General features: G+C 45.7%; 1 pseudogene; it reads left to right on the forward strand.

The window, feature by feature from the left end:
* LOC127921874 (uncharacterized protein DDB_G0271670-like) overlaps positions 1-1,116 on the forward strand; it is a 28,830-nt pseudogene extending 27,714 nt beyond the window's left edge.
* The last annotated feature ends 6,101 nt before the right edge of the window (positions 1,117-7,217 follow it).

Below are 7,217 nucleotides of genomic sequence, written 5' to 3' on the forward strand. Positions count from 1 at the left end.
TCTCCTCTCTGTCGTTCTGTGTCTCCTCTCTCTCCTCTCGGTGTGTGTGAGCACCCCACAGTGTTGATTCTTCTCTCACTAATTACCAACCAGCCCAGGAAATAATTGTCTCAAAGTGACGGCATGTAGAGGTCTCATTAGCATATCTCCATGGGCTGTCAGAATAGTTCAACTTTTGTTTAGTCTTTTCCCCACATCTGTAACCCTCGCAGGCTGAGGAAACTAATGCTCTCCCTCCTTCCTTCACTCTCTGTTTCAGGAGATGCCTGGCAGGCAGGCGGTCGTCAGGGCGACAGATGGTGAGCTTCTCCAAGATCTTCCAACAGCAACATTTCCTCTTCTTCCTCTACTTCCTCTTCTTCCTCTACTTCCTCTACTTAATTTTCTTCTTTTTCTTCCTCTACTTCCTCTACTTCCTTTTCTTCCTCTACTTCCTCTTCTTCCTCTACTTCCTTTTTGTCCTCTACCTCCTCTACTTCCTTTTCTTCCTCTACTTCCTCTTCTTCTTCTACTTCCTTTTCTTCCTCTTCTTCCTCTTCCTCTACTTCATTTTCTTCCTCTTCTTCGTCTTCCTCTACTGCCTCTACTTCCTCTACTTCATTTTATTCCTCTACTTCCTCTACCTCCTCTTCTTCCTCTACTTCATTTTATTCCTCTACTTCTTCTTCTTCCTCTACTTCCTCTACTTCCTTTTCTTCCTCTACTTTCTCTTCTTCCTCTTCTTCCTCTACTTCCCCTACTTCCTTTTCTTCCTCTACCTCCTCTACATCCTTTTCTTCCTCTTCTTCCTCTACTTCCTCTACTTCCTTTTCTTCCTCTTCTTCCTCTACCTCCTCTACATCATTTTCTTCCTCTACGTCCTCTTCTTCATCTACTTCCTTTTCTTCCTCTACTTCCTTTTCTTCCTCTTCTTCCTCTACCTCCTCTACTTCCTTTTCTTCCTCTACTTCCTCTTCTTCCTCTACTTCCTCTACTTCCTCTTCCTCCTCTACCTCCTCTACATCCTCTTCTTCCTCTTCTTCCTCTTCCTCTACTTCCTCTTCTTCCTCTTCGTATCTAAATCATTGGAAGGGACATGAAGGTGCCTCTGTGCCAGCCCTGCAGTCTGCTGTTTGATCGTCAGGCCCCATGGAGGGAGGGAGAGGAAGACTATCCTTAGTTGCTTTCTCTTCCTTATGCTAATGAAGGGGAGACACCAACAGACACACAACTTGAACCCCCAATGACACAGTCGTTGTCAGCTGACTTCCTGCCACGATTCCCTGGGTGTCCCTGGGTCTCCCTGGGTCTCCTGGGTGTCCCTGGGTGTCCCTGGGTGTCCCTGGGTCTCCCTGGGTGTCCCTGGGTGTCTCTGGGTGTCCCTGGTGTCCCTGGGTGTCCCTGGTGTCCCTGGGTCTCCCTGGTGGTGTCCCTGGGTGTCCCTGGGTGTCCCTGGGTGTCCCTGGGTGTCCCTGGTGTCTCCCTGGTGTCCCTGGTGTCCCTGGTGTCCCTGGTGTCCCTGGGTGTCCCTGGTGGGTGTCCCTGGGTGTGGTGTCCCTGGTGTCCCTGGTGTCCCTGGTGTCCCTGTCCCTGGTGTCCCTGGGTGTCCCTGGGTGTCCCTGGGTGTCCCTGGGTGTCCTGGGTGTCCCTGTGTGTCCCTGGTGTCCCTGGTGTCCCTGTGGTGTCCCTGGTGTCCCTGGGTGTCTCCAGAGGTACTGCAAGGGGTCCGCGGCGAGATAAACATTTTTTATTTGTTATATTTATATTTATAAATTTAGTTAGCAACGAAAGATTGAACAAATTTGGGGTCTGTGGAAGAAGTTTAGACGGTGCGATACGGATACAGTGTTAATATAATTAATCTCCAATAATGTCTACTCGTAGACGTACAACAGGGCCTGAGAGGCTCACAGGGACCCACACTACTCCGTAAGTTATCCAGTTTTCAACTCATTACTTCTTTTATTCCCTAAAAATGTTGATTTGAACATAGATGTAGTGTAATTTAAGCTTTAAAACAGGCAACATAGAGTAACAGAGTCCTACTGCAGCAGTCACAGTATAACTCACTGTATGCAATATTTATCAATATATTATTATTATCAATCAATATTATCAATATTTATCAATATATTATTATTATCAATATTATCAATATTTATCAATATATTATTATTATAAATCAATATTATCAATATTTATCAATATATTATTATTATCAATCAATATTATCAATATTTATCAATATATTATTATTATCAATCAATATTATCAATATTTATCAATATATTATTATTATCAATCAATATTATAAATATTTATCAATATATTATTATTATCAATCAATATTATAAATATTTATCAATATATTATTATTATCAATCAATATTATCAATATTTATCTATATATTATTATTATCAATCAATATTATCAATATTTATCTATATATTATGATTATCAATCAATATTATAAATATTTATCCCAGTCTAAAGTCTGAATTGTGTTGTGATTTTGAGGGGGGTCCCTGATGAATTTGCGGACCCAAACAGTCTGTGAAGCCCCCGCACTAGTCTACCATGACAGGGATGAGTTAACAGCCTCCAGACATCACGAAGGGAGCAGGCAGGGTGATAACAGAGGTCAGGTGTGGTCGATGCTCCCACCGAGCGACGCAGATCTCCTCTCTCCCTAGTAGGTGTCTTTGTTATTCAGAGAGATGGATTGTCCTGTGTGAGGGTTAGCAGCTTGGGGAGGGGAGGGGGGAGTAAAGCACAGAGCTTAACTGACTGAAGGCAGGACAGATTACTGCACAGCACCCAATCATTCTTACACTGAGAAAAGGACACAATTGATTCTGAGACATAAAACCAAGCTCAACGAAGGCTCATAGACTGGCTGACTCTGCCTGCCTGCCGACTGGCTGACTGGCTGACTGACTGGCTTTTAGGGGTCTGCCTGGCCTGCCTGCCGACTGGCTGCTGACTGGCTGGCTTTTGGGGTCTGCCTGCCTGACTGGCTGCTGACTGACTGGCTTAGGGGTCTGCCTGCCTGCCTGCCTGCCGACTGGCTGACTGACTGACTGGCTCTTAGGGGCCTGCCTGCCTGCCTGCCGACTGGCTGACTGACTGACTGGCTTTTAGGGGTCTGCCTGACTGGCCTGACTGGCCTGCCTGCCCTGGCTGACTGGCTGACTGACTGGCTTTAGGGGTCTGCCTGCCTGCCTGCCGACTGGCTGACTGACTGGCTCTTAGGGGCCTGCCTGCCTGCCTGCCTGTCTGCCTGCCTGCCTGCCTGCCGACTGGCTGACTGACTGACTGGCTGCCGACTGGCTGACTACTGGCTGGCTGCTGCCTGCCTGCCTGCCTGCCTGCCCTGGCTGACTGACCTGACTGGCTGACTGACTAGCTGGCTGCCTGGCTGGCTGGCTCTAAGGGGCTCTCTGCCTGCCTGCCTGCCGACTGGCTGATTGGCTGGCTGACTGGCTGGCTGGCTGGCTGACTGGCTGGCTGACTGGCTCTTAGGGGTCTGCCTCCCGACTGCCTGACTGACAGACAGTCAGCTACTAGTCATTTCAGTCTCCATGTCCCAAATTACACTCTGGGTCCTGGTCTGAAGTAGTTCACTACGTGGGAACATAGAGAGAGAATGAAATGGAACAACAGGAAACTCAGCTACTGTTGTTTACTGTCTCGGTTCACTTCATTAGCACAGCTCTCCTGTCTGAAGTCTCTCTCTCTCTCTGTCTCTCTGTCTCTCTGTCTCTCTGTCTCTGTCTCTCTCTCTGTCTCTCTCTCTCTCTCTCTATGTCTCTCCCTCTCTCTCTCTCTGTCTCTGTCTCTCTGTCTGTCTCTGTCTCTCTCTCTCTCTCTCTCTCTGTCTCTCTCTCTCTCTCTCTCTCTCTCTCTCTCTCTCTCTCTCTCTCTCTCTCTCTCTCTCTCTCTCTCTGTCTCTCTGTCTGTCTCTCTCTCTCTCTCTGTCTCTCTCTCTCTGTCTCTCTCTCTCTCTCTCTCTCTCTCTCTCTGTCTCTCTCTCTCTCTCTCTCTCTCTCTCTCTCTCTGTCTCTGATCGTTTTCTCAAAAGCAAAACTGATCCTGTGGTAGGTTGTAATAGGGTGAATTGTAACACTGGAAAATCAATCCCTTGTGAATATTGATGAGCTTTATCAGCCTAGTCATTAGGCCTCCAGCTCTTATAGCAAGGCTCCTAGAATCACTGTGAGAACATAGATCAGTCTCCAGCCTGCTCTTATAGCAAGGCTCCTAGAATCACTGTGAGAATATAGATCAGTCTCCAGCTCATATAGCAAGGCTCCTAGAATCACTGTGAGAACATAGATCAGTCTCCAGCCTGCTCTTATAGCAAGGCTCCTAGAATCACTGTGAGAATATAGATCAGTCTCCAGCTCTTATAGCAAGGCTCCTAGAATCACTGTGAGAACATAGATCAGTCTCCAGCTCTTATAGCAAGGCTCCTAGAATCACTGGGAGAATATAGATTAGTCTCCAGCTCTTATAGCAAGGCTCCTAGAATCACTGTGAGAATATAGATCAGTCTCCAGCTCTTATAACAAGGCTCCTAGAATCACTGTGAGAATATAGATCAGTCTCCAGCTCTTATAGCAAGGCTCCTAGAATCACTGGGAGAATATAGATCAGTCTCCAGCTCTTATAGCAAGAATCACTGTGAGAACATAGATCAGTCTCCAGCTCTTATAGCAAGGCTCCCAGAATCTCCTGCTCCTGCATCCCTGTCTCAACCCCCCGACCCCGTGGAAAGAAATGAGTGTGAATTTTGCCAATTTTAACCGGACACTTGTTGCTTGTGTAATTGGCTTTTATGTTTTTCACACCACTTTCCATCTATTTGTATGGAATCAACAAAGCGTGAGAAGACTTTGCCTTTGTTTTGGTTTGTTCGGTTGTCAATTAGGGTGTGCAGGGTGAATACGTGGTCTGTCGTATGGTAAAAAGCCATTTGCTCAGTACATTGTTTTCGCTGAGGAAATGTACCAGTGTGCTGCTAATGATGTCGCAGAGGATTTTCCCAATGTTGCTGTTGACACATGTGCCACGGTTATCGGGGTCAAATATTGGAGAAGATGCCAGAGCTGAGGATTATGTTAATAAAGAGTTTAAGTTTAGCCAATTGGAATTTGTGGTCTGTATATTTTATCATTTCACTTAGGACATCATCAACTCCACAGGCCTTTTGGGTTGGAGGGTTTGTTTTTGGTCCTGTAGTTTCTCTCTGTCTCTCTCTCTCTCTGCATGCTGGGAGTGTTTAGTGCATGCTGGGGGTGTTTAGTGCATGCTGGGAGTGTTTAGTGCATGCTGGGAGTGTTTAGTGCATGCTGGGAGGTGTTAGTGCATGCTGGGAGTGTTTAGTGCATGCTGGGAGTGTTTAGTGCATGCTGGGGGTGTTTAGTGCATGCTGGGAGTGTTTAGTGCATGCTGGGGGTGTTTAGGAGAGGAGGCCTGTAGCTCCTCCATATTCAACATGATGGAGTCTTAAAGGAGAGGAGGCCTGTAGCTCCTCCATATTCAACATGATGGAGTCTTAAAGGAGAGGAGGCCTGTAGCTCCTCCATATTCAACATGATGGAGTCTTAAAGGAGAGGAGGCCTGTAGCTCCTCCATATTCAATATGATGGAGTCTTAAAGGAGAGGAGGCCTGTAGCTCCTCCATATTTAACATGATGGAGTCTTAAAGGAGAGGAGGCCTGTAGCTCCTCCATATTCAACATGATGGAGTCTTAAAGGAGAGGAGGCCTGTAGCTCCTCCATATTCAACATGATGGAGTCTTAAAGGAGAGGAGGCCTGTAGCTCCTCCATATTTAACATGATGGAGTCTTAAAGGAGAGGAGGCCTGTAGCTCCTCCATATTTAACATGATGGAGTCTTAAAGGAGAGGAGGCCTGTAGCTCCTCCATATTTAACATGATGGAGTCTTAAAGGAGAGGAGGCCTGTAGCTCCTCCATATTCAACATTATTCAACATCATGGACAACAACCACCCGAGCCACTGCCTGTTCACCCCGCTATCATCCAGAAGGCGAGGTCAGTACAGGTGCATCAAAGCAGGGACCGAGAGCCGCGACCGGGACCGTTTTACAGTAGTGGGAGGACATGTGATTTGTTACAGTTTTACAGTAGTGGGAGGACATGTGATTTGCTACAGTATTACAGTAGTGGGAGGACATGTGATTTGCTACAGTTTTACAGTAGTGGGAGGACATGTGATTTGTTACAGTTTTACAGTAGTGGGAGGACATGTGATTTGTTAAAGTTTTACAGTAGTGGGAGGACATGTGATTTGTTACAGTATTACAGTAGTGGGAGGACATGTGATTTGTTACAGTTTTACAGTAGTGGGAGGACATGTGATTTGTTACAGTATCACAGTAGTGGGAGGACATGTGATTTGTTACAGTATTACAGTAGTGGGAGGACATGTGATTTGTTACAGTATTACAGTAGTGGGAGGACATGTGATTTGTTACAGTATTACAGTAGTGGGAGGACATGTGATTTGTTACAGTTTTACAGTAGTGGGAGGACATGTGATTTGTTACAGTATTACACAGTGGGAGGACATGGAGTATTACAGTAGTGGGAGGACATGTGATTTGTTACAGTATTACAGTAGTGGGAGGACATGTGATTTGTTACAGTTTTACAGTAGTGGGAGGACATGTGATTTGCTACAGTATTACAGTAGTGGGAGGACATGTGATTTGTTACAGTTTTACAGTAGTGGGAGGACATGTGATTTGTTACAGTTTTACAGTAGTGCGAGGACATGTGATTTGCTACAGTATTACAGTAGTGGGAGGACATGTGATTTGTTACAGTTTTACAGTAGTGGGAGGACATGTGATTTGCTACAGTATTACAGTAGTGGGAGGACATGTGATTTGTTACAGTTTTACAGTAGTGGGAGGACATGTGATTTACTACAGTATTACAGTAGTGGGAGGACATGTGATTTGTTACAGTTTTACAGTAGTGGGAGGACATGTGATTTACTACAGTATTACAGTAGTGGGAGGACATGTGATTTGTTACAGTATTACAGTAGTGGGAGGACATGTGATTTGCTACAGTATTACAGTAGTGGGAGGACATGTGATTTGTTACAGTTTTACAGTAGTGGGAGGACATGTGATTTACTACAGTATTACAGTAGTGGGAGGACATGTGATTTGTTACAGTATTACAGTAGTGGGAGGACATGTG

The sequence above is a fragment of the Oncorhynchus keta genome, unplaced genomic scaffold, assembly GCF_023373465.1.
Source record: "Oncorhynchus keta strain PuntledgeMale-10-30-2019 unplaced genomic scaffold, Oket_V2 Un_contig_238_pilon_pilon, whole genome shotgun sequence".
NCBI lineage: Eukaryota > Metazoa > Chordata > Actinopteri > Salmoniformes > Salmonidae > Oncorhynchus > Oncorhynchus keta.